This window comes from Pteronotus mesoamericanus, unplaced genomic scaffold (genome assembly GCF_021234165.1).
Source record: "Pteronotus mesoamericanus isolate MK-2021 breed Mesoamerican mustached bat unplaced genomic scaffold, CSHL_Meso_final contig_73, whole genome shotgun sequence".
Lineage (NCBI taxonomy): Eukaryota > Metazoa > Chordata > Mammalia > Chiroptera > Mormoopidae > Pteronotus > Pteronotus mesoamericanus.
This window is the reverse complement of record NW_026555245.1, coordinates 16506776-16519504: the sequence shown is the minus strand read 5'-3', so window position 1 is coordinate 16519504 and position 12729 is coordinate 16506776. Positions and strand designations below refer to the sequence as shown.

At 39.9% G+C, this 12729-nt stretch overlaps 1 protein-coding gene across 2 annotated transcripts in view; it reads left to right on the top strand.

The window, feature by feature from the left end:
- The window catches only part of PIP5K1B (phosphatidylinositol-4-phosphate 5-kinase type 1 beta), a 313112-nt gene that overhangs the window by 201211 nt on the left and 99172 nt on the right, over window positions 1–12729 (top strand). The gene's annotated exons all lie outside the window — the stretch shown is intronic.

The window sequence follows — 12729 nt, the reverse complement described above, 5'->3', positions numbered from 1 at the left end:
CTATCAACACTGTGAATTTGTGGATAATCATTTGAAGTAAACTCATATTGCTCATTTGGCCAGTGTCCGTTAATGACCAGTAAATTAATCATTTGCAACTGTGTTGACATCTTAATCTACTCATTTATTTAGGTGGTGACTGGTGTCCCCATTTAAAACTATCTGTACAACACAGCTGTTCATCTGGCCTGGAAGGGGCCGATGTTGTGCAGGCTTTTGCCAGGTGCTGCAGGTCAGCTCGAGCGCAGGTGGGTGATGGAAGGGGGCTTCTTGGCCCACAGAAAGGACAAGATGTTCAGTACAAGTGAGTTTCAGAGTATCTCCAAAAATCAAAATACTCTTCTGTGTTGTTGTTCATGTCTGACTTTCTACTCGGTAAGAGATACCTCAATTTGAGCCCAAGAAGTAATTCTCAGTATTTCAAAACCAGCTGTTCTTACTTTTGGTAGAGGGAGGGTTCCTTCTTAGATATAACCTGTAGATACCAAAGTATCTTAACATTTAAAACACATCATAACAAAACACATATTTTATGTAATCATAAAACACACAAAATACGGTACATAATACTGGTACACGATTTCACATGAGAACACATTTCCAAGGTTCAGTTCATCATAGGGTGGTTCAGTTAACATATATTGTGGATCTGCTTTGAGCCAGGCAGTGCTTGACATTATAGATAGATTCTCTCGTTAATCCTCACAACAGTCCTGCAAAGTGGCATGTTTCCCTTTTGACAGAAGACATGGAGCCTTGGTAGAGGTTAAGCTTCCCTAGATCCACAGAGCTTGTGATGCTGGATTCAGGATTTACACCCAGGCCTCTCTGACTCCAAAACCCGGTTTTTCATCAATACACTCTCCTTAAGGGGCTTATAGATACCATGGGGGAAAAGTCTGTGAGAATAAAAAAAATTAAGTAATGACGTAGACAGACGTATGCAGACATGAAGGGCTGTAAGTGCCTGGTGACTGGCTTTCTAGCTCGGACAAGGAGCTGTTAGAGAAGGTGCTGTAGGAGTTAGGAATGGACTCTATCAAATAGAGAACTTGGTTTGGCCAGGACAATGAGTTAAAGAAATCTTGCCACCTACTTCAGGGAAGGCGAGAGAGAGGAAAATAGTGCCAAGTGACTTAAGAACACAAAGTAATGTTAGTGATCCAAACATTTAATTTTAAAAGTTTAATGAAAAGCATAATCAAGCACGTTGACACTTGCCAACTGTTACCAACGTCTGTGCTCATGAAATCCTATTAACTTGAAAGCAAAACTTCTTTCTGAGAAATGTGATGGTTATAGCGGAGTTGATTGTTTTTCAAATCTTGTTTTTCATATCTTGTGGTGAGAGAGATCAGGGACTAGACATGTACCAGTGACTTCTGTGTGAGCAGCTTTTGAAAATTCTCATTAACTACAGAAAATGGAGGGTTATCAAGCCACTAGTTGTTTTTTTAACCCTCACTTCAAATCAAATGGAGTATTTCAACAGTTTCTACAGAAAGAATGGAAATGGGAGACTGAAATATCTTCCTCAACCCTAAGAAGCAAACTGTTTTTCTTTTCTTCCTAAAAGAAATAGTACCTAAAAATTAGAGAGTTCAACATATTTCTTAAAGTGGTGGTGGTGGTGTATCTAGTCGGTGTTCATTTTAATTAATATATCATGTGGAAATATAAATATATAATAATTCAACTTAATGTTAATTAAAGTTTTGGAGCTTATGAATTAGAAATAATGCTGTATCTAGTATAGTAGAGTTTCCTGCCTTAATGTGAAAAGAACCTAGATGTCTTTGATTTTGGAGATGATAGTAAGTCTAGAGGTGAGGTCAATGTGGGTCAAATGGGAGGACTCAAAAAGTATCTAAGGAGATGGGACAAAGGAAAGGAAATGTCCCCATGGGTCACATCCTCATCCCTGTTGGGAATCCTGGGAACGCAGAGGGGAGAGCATTGGCAGGAAGGGGAAGTGGCCACAGCGGGGCATGATGGCAGCAACCAGCCTTTGAAGAAGTGTCTGGAAAGCTTTTGAGGTTGGCCAGCGTGGATCCTGTTGCCAGTGTAAACCATTCACACAGACGGCCATGTCAAACAGGACAGGCTTGTAAATACCCAGCTACAGGAGACAGGGGGGCGGCAAACCCTAGCAACTTACACAATAGAGTGGAGGCTCCACAGCTTAGGAGAAACTTCTGGAATCTGGTGAAGGACTGAGTTCTAGAGACTTAGGGAATACTTGAGAGTTTCTTGAGTTTGGGAAAATGTTACAAAGTTTAAAAAATGATTCAAGAATGTGTCTTATGGCATGTTACACAGCTTGTGTGCCTTTTAAACACAATCTCTTCTTCAATTTAGACAGTTGGGAACACCTTTAAGGGGGAAAGTGGGTTTGATTTTTTTATAGGACTTTATTTTATTCCTTCAACATCCAGTGCACATTTACTGAGTATCCATGGGGTCATAGGAATGGCATCTGCTCAACTTCCTTGTGAAAAGGCAAGGGAATTCTTTGGCCACATCCTGGTTCTAGTTCTTTCCAGCGAAAAAGGCCAGCACGTGCTGGCTTTTAAAAGGCTTTGGCTCATGTTTATGATTCTTCATCCCTGTTAATATCAGTCAATACTTTTTATATGCTCCTTTCCCCTTGAAGTGACCGGGCCTTTGATGTCATCAGTGTCCCTCCTTCAAAGACATTTCTAAGTATTTTGATCCATCAAATCTAATTCTTCTCACCTTTGTCCCTGGAAATTTTGCACTTCTATATGGTGATGTGGAAAATCTCCGTGAGAGAATTTCTGCCTCCCCATAAGAGCGAAGTAGCCAAAAAAATCTGTTATTAATGAATTGATATATTTAATTTTGATTTTTCATTATAAAAGATATTAGCTGTGTGCTTTTCTACATGTATTCTTCAAAAAAAGTATTTTTAATTTTTTTACTTATTGATTTAAGGGAGAAAGAAGAAGGGAGAAAGAGAGATTGAAACATCTATTTGTTGTTCCACTTATTTATGCATTCATTGGTTGATTCTTATGTGTGCCCTGACCAGGGATCAAACCCAGAACTTTGGCATATCAGGATGATGCTCAAATGAACGGAGCTACCCAGTGAGGGCTCAAAAAGTTATTTTTAAAAGATGCAGAGTCTACTGGACATGTCAGTTGTCCATGGCTATCAGGGAAGCAGGGATGTTAAAACCTGATATTGATTTTAAATATCCTCATCCAGCTTGAATGTGAACCTGCGTGGAGTCCACACCTCATTAACTTGCTTTTGTTTTTTTCACACGAACTCATTTGTAAATTTTGCCCCTGCACAGCCAGCCCCAGCTGTTCCAAAGACAAACCCCTCTAGACTACAATTCAACATTTGCTTCATTTTCACCAGCACTTGGTCATCTGTCTTCAGATGATGATGGACAGTCTTGGGGGAGATGGAGATTTGCCATCCTGTGATACTTCCCTTTCCGAAAGAGCTATCCAACTTTTTCTAGATTATTAGCAATTATAGAAAAAAACGTCAGCAACCTCATTTTCAAAGGATAGAGAAATTGGTGATTCCAGGTTGCACATTTCCTTCCTCTGCACTCAGATGTACAGGAAAAATAGAGTTTTATTTTTTACCACTAATCTTGCTCACTAAACTCTACTTCCCCAATATTTCAGTCCTTTCTGATGTAAGTAGTTACCTCTTAATATAAACAGTCTTTTTATTCAAAGTTCAACTCTCAGGGTTGGTATAAATTATCCCTCTTTTATTATCCCTTATTTTTTAGGCAAATGCTTTTGGAAATGTAGGGTCTCAATCACAGGACAACACAGAAAGACAAAAGCATTGCTATGGGCCCCTCCACCTATGATATTCTATTTCCACCTAAAACCATCACTGTCCTGCAAGTGGGATGTGGCCTTGAGCCGCCCTCTTACACTTTCTTTAATTTTGACTATATGCATATGTTACTATTTTAAAAGTAAATTATAATGCCTCAAGACCCCAAAGAATTCATTTCTTGTGATACCTTGCACAACCCCAGGTTTTCTATCACTCCTCAAAGCTCAACCTACAGGTAGATACTTGCTGTTTTTCTGAAATTGTAGGTTGTTTGATACCAATGGCAACATTCCCAGGCCTAAGAGTTTTCCTGCCCTGTGGAACCTGTGATGATCTCAGAGCATGAACTGCTTGATTTCTCTGACTTCGAACCACCACAGGAACCTCGTTGACAAACCCTGTCTTACCTGCCTACTGAATTAATCCTGGCATTCAACAAATAATTTTGAATTCTTGCTATGATTAAGGCTCTGTGCTAAGTTCATGGCAGGTACAAAAAACTAATAGGATATGGTCTTTGCCTCTAAGAAGCTTAGAGTTTAAAGTTTAAGTTCAAACCATCAAAGTCTTATTTAGCTTGGACAGGTTCTCCCACTCTTCTTCCCTTTCTTTGTCCATTAGAGCAAACTAGAGAGGGGAGGTGAGGTGTTTACCCAGAGAGGCAGTTCTTCAGAGGAGGTGGACCGTAGTGGATGGTGATGAGGATTCAGGAATTGCATCTCATGTATTGAAATAGATGTGGAAAACTTGGACAAAGAGTGGTCTTGAGTCTCACTGGGCAGCTGGCCAGCTTCTAGGCTCTCAGCTGTTAATTAAGCTGCAAATCACTGATGATCAAGCCAACTGGAAGATGTATCGCATAATGGGAAAAAACTTGGCAATATTAGTATAAAATACTACTTTTAAAGTGTTTACAAAATAATGTATTAAGACAACTTCATTTGTAGGAACAAAGTGTAAAAGAAAAATCCAAAACTCATCCAATATAGAAGCTGATATATATGTATACCTACTCATATAATCAGTATAATCTTTTGAAATGATTGATGGCTATTCCTGATACCTCTAAGGTATATTGCTTAAAGCTTTTTAAGTGAGCCCAAAAAATATTGGTGCAGATCAATCCAGCACAGCTCAGAGTTCGAAATCACTACATTGGACACAGTGAAAAACACATGACCGCCATAAGTAGGCTAAGGATTGGATAGTTATTTCAGCCTGCTTTACCAGCTAACATTGTATGGCTTGTCACAGTCTGTTTTTTTTTTCTCTTCATAATATTAGCAAAAAACACTCTGAGCTTTATTGAGGAAATTAAATTAAGTTTAAAAAGCAGCATTCAGCATTAAGTTGACTTCGCATGCAAGTAATTCTGGAGCTGTCCTCTGAGGCTTCTGCTTTTGGGAGGAATGGCAGATCCTTGGATTCGTGTTTTTCCTGAACCCGTAGGTCCAGGGGTGTATTTTTGCAGACATTCTGGAGGATCCTATCTTGAACCGATTTATAGTGTTGGATTAACACAGACGTTTTGCCAGTCATTCCCTCCTGATTCAGGCACTACACTGTAGGCCAGCAGAACACTCCTCAAGGCCCTTGCTGTACCTTCCTGTCTATCAGCTCTACATTTTATAAATGTGGTTATTCTTTAGATCTTCTGTCTGAGAACGGTCAGGGGAGATGAGTATAGAACGGAGAAAGTTTTCTGCTTTAGCCACTTAAGATACCAAATTATTTTTTTTTATCTGTACCATTTCTACCCCATCATCAGCAGAAACAGTGGTAAGTTAACACTAAGCTGGTGTATAAATGCGTTTCATTTCACTTAAGCATTTCAAAGCAGGGTATTAAACTTTATTTTTGAAAAGGTCAAACATGTACAAAAGTGGACAGAATATTACTTTGAACCTCCTCCTACACCGTACCCAGCTTCCAGCGTTCTCAGCTCACGGCCAGTCGCTGCAGCCCACTGTCCCTCTGCCCACAGAATTTGTAGCGCATCGCAGGCATCACATCCTTTTACCCACGTATATTTTAGCAAGAATTCCTAAAAATGAAAGACTCTTTAAAAAGTAACTATAATCTCATTATCATACCTTTACCAAATTAATAATTCTTACTAATCATCAAATATATCGTCAGTGTTCGAATTTCTAATTCTTAGAGAATTGACTTTTCTTTTTTCCTCTGGATCAGGATTTAAATAGGACCTCCTTGTTAAGTCCCTTCCATCCCCTCATAAGTTATTTTTTCACTGTTAAAGTATTTGTTGAAGAAATTGGTTTGTTTATTTCCATGGTTTCTTTTAACAAGCTCCTCTCTCCTGTTTTTCCTATAGATTGGATGTTAGATCTAGAGGTTTGGTCAAGTTTAGCTTCCTTTTGATCTTGCCCCTTCCCAAGAGGAGGCAAATAATGCCAGAATGCCTTTATTTCTGTGAGTTTAGACCCATTAGTTCATTAGGAGTTGTAAAATGGTGTTTTCATTTTATCCTACATTAGCTAGAGTACTCAAAGGATTTCTTAACCAGAAAGTGCCTAGCACAGAATAGGTGCTCCATAAAATATTAATGGCATGAGTTAGTTTCCTTAAGAAACCCTGTGACATGGGAATTGTTGCATGCCTTTGGTAGAAACCTTGCTTGCCTAACGTGCAATTATTAAAACATCTCTTTTCATCCTAGAGTCACCATCTGTCTCCATTTTGCATAAAGCATCACTTAGATTACTTGAGTAGCATTGTCTTTGTCGTTCTGAATATCTTTTGGTGCTGGCTACCAACTTTTAAATGTAGCTGTTTTTGCAAATTCTTTTAGACTTATTTCATGATCTTTCTCAGGTTTATGCCAACTTAATTTTGCATTCCTTACATATTGGAAAAGCAGAGAGATAAAGGACAGGAAGCAAAGGAGGCCCTGAGATGTGTTTCAGAACAGAGCCTCCTCAGGGCCAGTTCCAAGCACCCTTTAACCCCTTGGATGGTTCAAGGTCTTTGCCGTTGACCCAGCCTGCAACACACTCTCCTTGAAAAGGCTTCCTGAAAAGAAACTGGTATTTTTATCAGACTCCAAGCTCAGCCTAGTTTACAGCAAAACAAGCTTGCCTTTTATCTGCCATTTAATGTGCATACAAAACAATAAATTAAAGGAGTCTCTGTAAATCACAGCTTGATTTTTTGCCCTTGACGCAGTGTGAATAAATACCTCTGGTATGGATAGGTTTGAAAACAGTCTGGGCTATTATCTTTATTTTTCTGACAGCATAGAGCACATAGTCACAGTAAATACCTTTAGTGCTGCAGATTTTTCACAATTGTTATCATGAATCAAGAGATCAGATTCTCATATTTAAGATGTAGTTGAAATGCTATACATTCTTGTTGCTGACTGTGTTAGTATTGTTTGTTCACATGAAAAGTTAATATAACAAATACACATTTCTGCTATGCTCAGAGGGTGCAGCAGGGAGTACAAAGTAAAACAAACCTTTGGTGAGTGGAGCACTCTTGTGTATATGGTTGGAAAAACATACTTACCACCTGAGGTCAAATTTCATTCCATAGAGGGACACTGATAATAGGCTTGGGTTTTCAGAGGAAAGACATGTACTCAACATTTTTGTGACATCATGAGTATAATTTTCATGGAACTCATAGTTAAGATAGGCTTTGAAAAACCAGTAAGATTTTAAGACAGTAACAACCTTCCAGAAGAAACAGCAGGGCTTACATCTTCAGGGCATATGTAGGGGTAATTAAGGGATTCCAGTTTGACTGCCTGGAAAAATCTCTCCAGGCAGGTATTAAGTAACAGGGAAGTTGGCTGGAGCCGCAGCAGTGAGGACCTTCGATGTCACTTTGAGGTGTTGGCAGCAAGCAGTGGTGGGAGGTTAAAGGCTTTGAGCAGGGGTGCAATGGGACCTGGTCAAGTGAGGGTGTCAGGAATGGATCAGAAAGGAGAAAGAAAGGAAGCCGAAATCAGCGCATTAATGAGGAGGAATGTCTTAATGCTAGAAGCTGTAGGATTGGATAACTTAATGAAAGGAAACTTGCCTGAAATCCACATTAGAATTATTTCAGATAAAACAGGGAAGGAAAAACAACTTCTTCAGGGAAAATAAGAGCTTAGGGTGGCAGCGAGACAGTGTACAGAAGTTTAGAAATGTCCAGAAGGCCATTAGAAATATATAGGGCTGGAGCTTAGGAGCAAGTTTAGACTAAAGATAACATGTTAGGAATTATCTGTAGAGAGATGGTAGTTGGAATCTACCTCAAAATACTTCCCTCTTGAACTCCCCTACCACTATCTCTTTCAAGTATCACCTCCTCTCTCCTGCCCTATTGAAATAGTTCCCAGTCGAAAGGAGGAACCCCTTGTGTGGGGCGTCTCCACAGCACCCTCATTTTTCCTCCCAGACCCATTCCAATATGTAATTCAGGCTTGTGTAATTTTAAGGATGGTAGAGTTACGTTTTACTTATCCCTGTAGTCTGTGCCTGACACAGACTACACACTCAAAATTATTTTTCCAACAAAAAAGTAAGTGAATATCAGTACTGAAAAGCAGAGACAGAAAAAGTTGACGAGAGAACTCTGGTGAACACCTTTAGACTACAGAAAGAAAGAGCAGGAAAAACAAATTCGCGAAGAACCAAGAGAAGGCAAGACAGCTGAGGTCACGTGGAGATTCCAGGAGGACTGTCAGCTATGATTCATGCTGCAGGTAGAGAAGGAACAGGGCAGCAAGAACAGCTAACGTTTATTGGGTGCTTCCTGTATGCCAGTTACTGTCCTGAGACTCAATGTGGATTAATTCAGTCTTCGTACTAGCTCTGTGAAGTAGGTGTCCCTGTTATCTCTCCTGTACAGAATGAGTAATGAGTCTTACAGATTTTGCCCAAGGACAAACAAGTGGGGGAGCCATGAGTCAAATCAAGCCAGCTGGCCCCAGAGTGTGGAGTCTTACCCACCATGCAGCCATCCCCGTTCCTTCTTGCACTGGGACAGGCAGCAGTGTGCAGGGTGAAGGAGTGTGGCGGAGTAGGTGGAAAAGGAAAAGGAGGTCCAGTGACCCTTTTATGACCTTTGGCCATGAAGAGAGGATAGAAGTGTCTATCATTCTGTGTTAGAGCATCTCTCACATTATGTCCCCAAATCTACAGGAACTACATGTGACAAGAACATTCCTGATGCACCACTGGCCATTGGAGCCTGGAGAAAGAGAGAGAGTTTTATTTTAGGAACAGATCATTTTGATCACGTCTTCAGGATATTATTCCAGCTGCCTTGACATTGACTTTTTTTTTTAACTACATTCCAATGTTATTATTCACTTAAAATAGTCCTTGAGAGAGAGACAAAAATCTGGCTTTGACAGTAAAAAGCACTGTGGTAATTCAACTTGCTTGCAGTTTTACATATGCCTATGAATTCGTTCTTTGCTTTCATTTTTTCTTTCAGCTGAGGAAGTAGAGTCTTGCCCAAACTAGATGGAAAAGCACCTGTATTTGCATTACCACTTGTGTTTTGCATAACAAATGTACAGATACAGAATCCACCAGCAACAGCTAGGTCAGGCAGACATTCCGGGAAAAACATGCGTGCCTCAGTGACAGATGAGACCGATTGGTGGTTGTCACATTGCAGAATGTTGCATACTCTCAGAGCTCACAATGTTAAGATTTTGGCAGATTTATAGATTCCTTTAATTAAAGAACTGGAAGGATATGAATAACAGAACTATTTCATTCCTAATTGATGCAGATCTGCAATGTTTGTGACTAAAATCTGTTCCCAGAATCTTTCATTACAGAAGTTTTTAAATTTGATTTAAAGTATGTGCCTATATAGTTATCTTTTTCTTCCTTAACTTTTTTTTATGGACGGTAACTTCGCCTAGGCCAAAATCTATCAAGTCTTTTTCATGCAATGGAATTGGAATTGATCGTTTTATAAGGTTTTTGCTTTGAAAGTAGGAGCTTGACATCCTAAGGACAATTCAGCACTGTTCAGGGATGCTGACAATCCAACTTAAAAGTAGAGAGAAAATGAATCTCTTTTAAAAATTTATTTGTAGCATTTTCTTAATTTCTTGAAGTTTATTTTAAGAAATAAATAAACCAGGACAAACATTTGACCACTTAAAGCATTTGGGATAGCATAAAATTGGACCACAGCCTAACTTTTTATCACTTATAAAATGCACATGTTCTCTTTGGCCTGTCCTTGGACAGGAAAAGAAACTTCAGTTACAAACCAAGCAGTTCAGATTGAACATTGCCTTAAAAATGTAAGAAAAATAATTTTCTAAAGAAAGCTTTTTGACAAGCAGAATTAATTTGTGCATGCTTTGCTGAACAAAGTGAAATAAATATGATGGTATCAGGAGTGCCTTTCAGCCTTTTACACTCTTTACTCTACCACTCCTGATGCCTGTTAGGAACATTCACCGCATTGTCACTAGGTCTGATTAGAATTTGTTTTTGAAGCCATTTCGCCACATTAAGGGAACACTTGCCAATGGATAGTTTGAGCTGTTAGGGCACAAGGCTGTGGTTTTTGCCAATGAAAAAGAAGACTGTTCCCTTAGACAGATCATGAGCCCATCATTTTATAGCCTCTTGGCCAGAATTACTGTGTTATCTGCTGACCTTTCCCCTTTGAACATCCAGATGATACTATAGGGTACCCATCTACCCAGAGCTTTCAAAGAAACCAGGATTCACTGAAAGGGTACCAGTAAGCAGTTAGAATGCAGTTGTGTTTTGTTGGATTTTTATGAACTCTTTATTTCAGAAGTATAACTCCAGGGGTGTTTATTTCACACTGATGCTTATGATCTCTCGTGCTAGCATGAGCAATGAGTCGCCATGACATATAGTGATGATGATAATAACTAGCAGTTAATTGAGCTCGCTCTTTGAGCCAGGAATTTTTCTATTTTTTAGGCACTTCACCTGCGTTAGCACATTTAATATTCATAAGCACCCCATGTAGTAGGTAATATTAGTATCACCATTTACAGGGGAAGAACTGAGACATAGGGAGGTGATATAACCTGCCTAAGGTCACAGAGGCCATGCTGTGTCTTTATCCAACAGTCTAAGAAAGGATTCATGAGCACCGATAAATGTGAATAGGAAAACTGACATCTGAAGGCAGTGATCACTGGGCAGGTTTACGGAGCTCTTGTGTGGACACAATTCCCAAGCCGTCCTTTCAGGATGGTTGAGAAAAATAGAGGCCTAAGACCCTTTCACGCCTGTTTCTGTCTGAAGTAAGAATCCAGTGTCTGTTAGTGTTTTCTTTTAAGAGGCTGGGTTTACGGCAACCCCGATGCAGAGCTGTCCTCTTTTCCTCCACAGTTCTGTGCTACTTTGGGGAGGGGTGAGTCCTCATAACCAATCCGTAGGTCTGATGCCAGTGTGTTCGGTCAGTACGGAAGGTGGAAGGGCTCTTCCTATCACCGTTTCTTCCTCCACTGGTCTTGTTTTCCATCCTCTTCAGGTTAGGGAGGCTGGTTCCACATTGCTACCAGGCCACTCTCTTCTCATTTGGGTTAGAAAGTTTTATGGACTAATAAGTAAAAAGATCCTCCTTTCAGCTCTTGCCTGCCTCCTTTCCAAAAACACCCAGCTTAGTACCTGAGAGATGAAGGATATAACTTCAGTACCTGAAGTTATGAAGGAGAGACTCTGGAATAACTGATACTGATTTGCAGCCCACTTTCAGTTTTCCTCATTGACAGCAGAGAGGCACAGCACCCAGGGATAACCGTATGTTTCCAAGGCCACATATGCCTTTGTTCACAGGGCCTGCTGTCAAATGGTATCCATGATGTGGCAGCCACAGGTATGTGAGTCCTTGGGTCTGACCCCTCCTTATAGCACCATAAATGTCTGATCCAAAAGCAGTTAGGCTGAGAGAAAAATGAGAAGTGTTAAGAAATTCTGGGTGTTCAAAACACAGGTTAAACTAATACCTCAAGATTCTGATTCTCAATAGCATTTCCTCACAAGGGTACAGTCATGTTTGTTCAGAGACTGCTATTCTCCCATTCAATATGGTTTTACTTTGGGGGCTATTTTTGGTTTCCTGAGCAGCTTTGTGTGAGAAATGCCAGGCATTAAGAATTCTGTTGTAGAGAATAATCATATCCAAACTACTAGAAAAAACTTTATTGTAGTGGAAAATACCCCATTGAAGAAGGGTCCCAAGTGTCAAAGGCTCACCTACATGCAAAAGCCATGTTGACTGACTCTCATCTTGACCTTGTTTCCTTCACTTTCTGGTCAGAATATCACTATCTCTTTGGCAGCATCCAACTCCTTTTAATTCTTTCTTTTCCCCACTGTTTGCTAAGTGGATAATTAAAGAATAAGTCTTGTTCTTTGTTGAGATCAAAATTTTAAAAAGGACTCGCTACAGAACCAAATGACAGCTTTGAAAGGCTAGGTTTGAAAAGGCCACTGAACTCCACCAAGGTTTATATTTTTAAGAACAGGCCTTGGCTGGTGTTGCTCAATGGATTGAGTGCCAGCCTGTGAACCAAAGGGTTGCCAGTTTGATCCCTAGTCAGGGCACATGCCTGGGTTGCCAGCCAGGTCCCCAGTAGAGGATGTACCAGAGGAAGCCACACACTGATGCTTCTCTCCCTCTCTTTCTCCCTCCTTTCCCCTCTCTAAAAATAAATAAGTAAAATCTTTTTTAAAAAAGATTTTAAGAACAGAATATAAACAAACACATTACAGCTGAGTCTTCATGCTGAGGAGGGTACAAATTTGTACAGACCATTGGTTATTGGTTTCTCTGCCCTAGTGCTTAACAGTATGGATGCCAGAGTTGACTTCCTGGTTTCAGATCCCAGTAATGCCACTTAAAAGCTGTGTGGCATTGAACAAA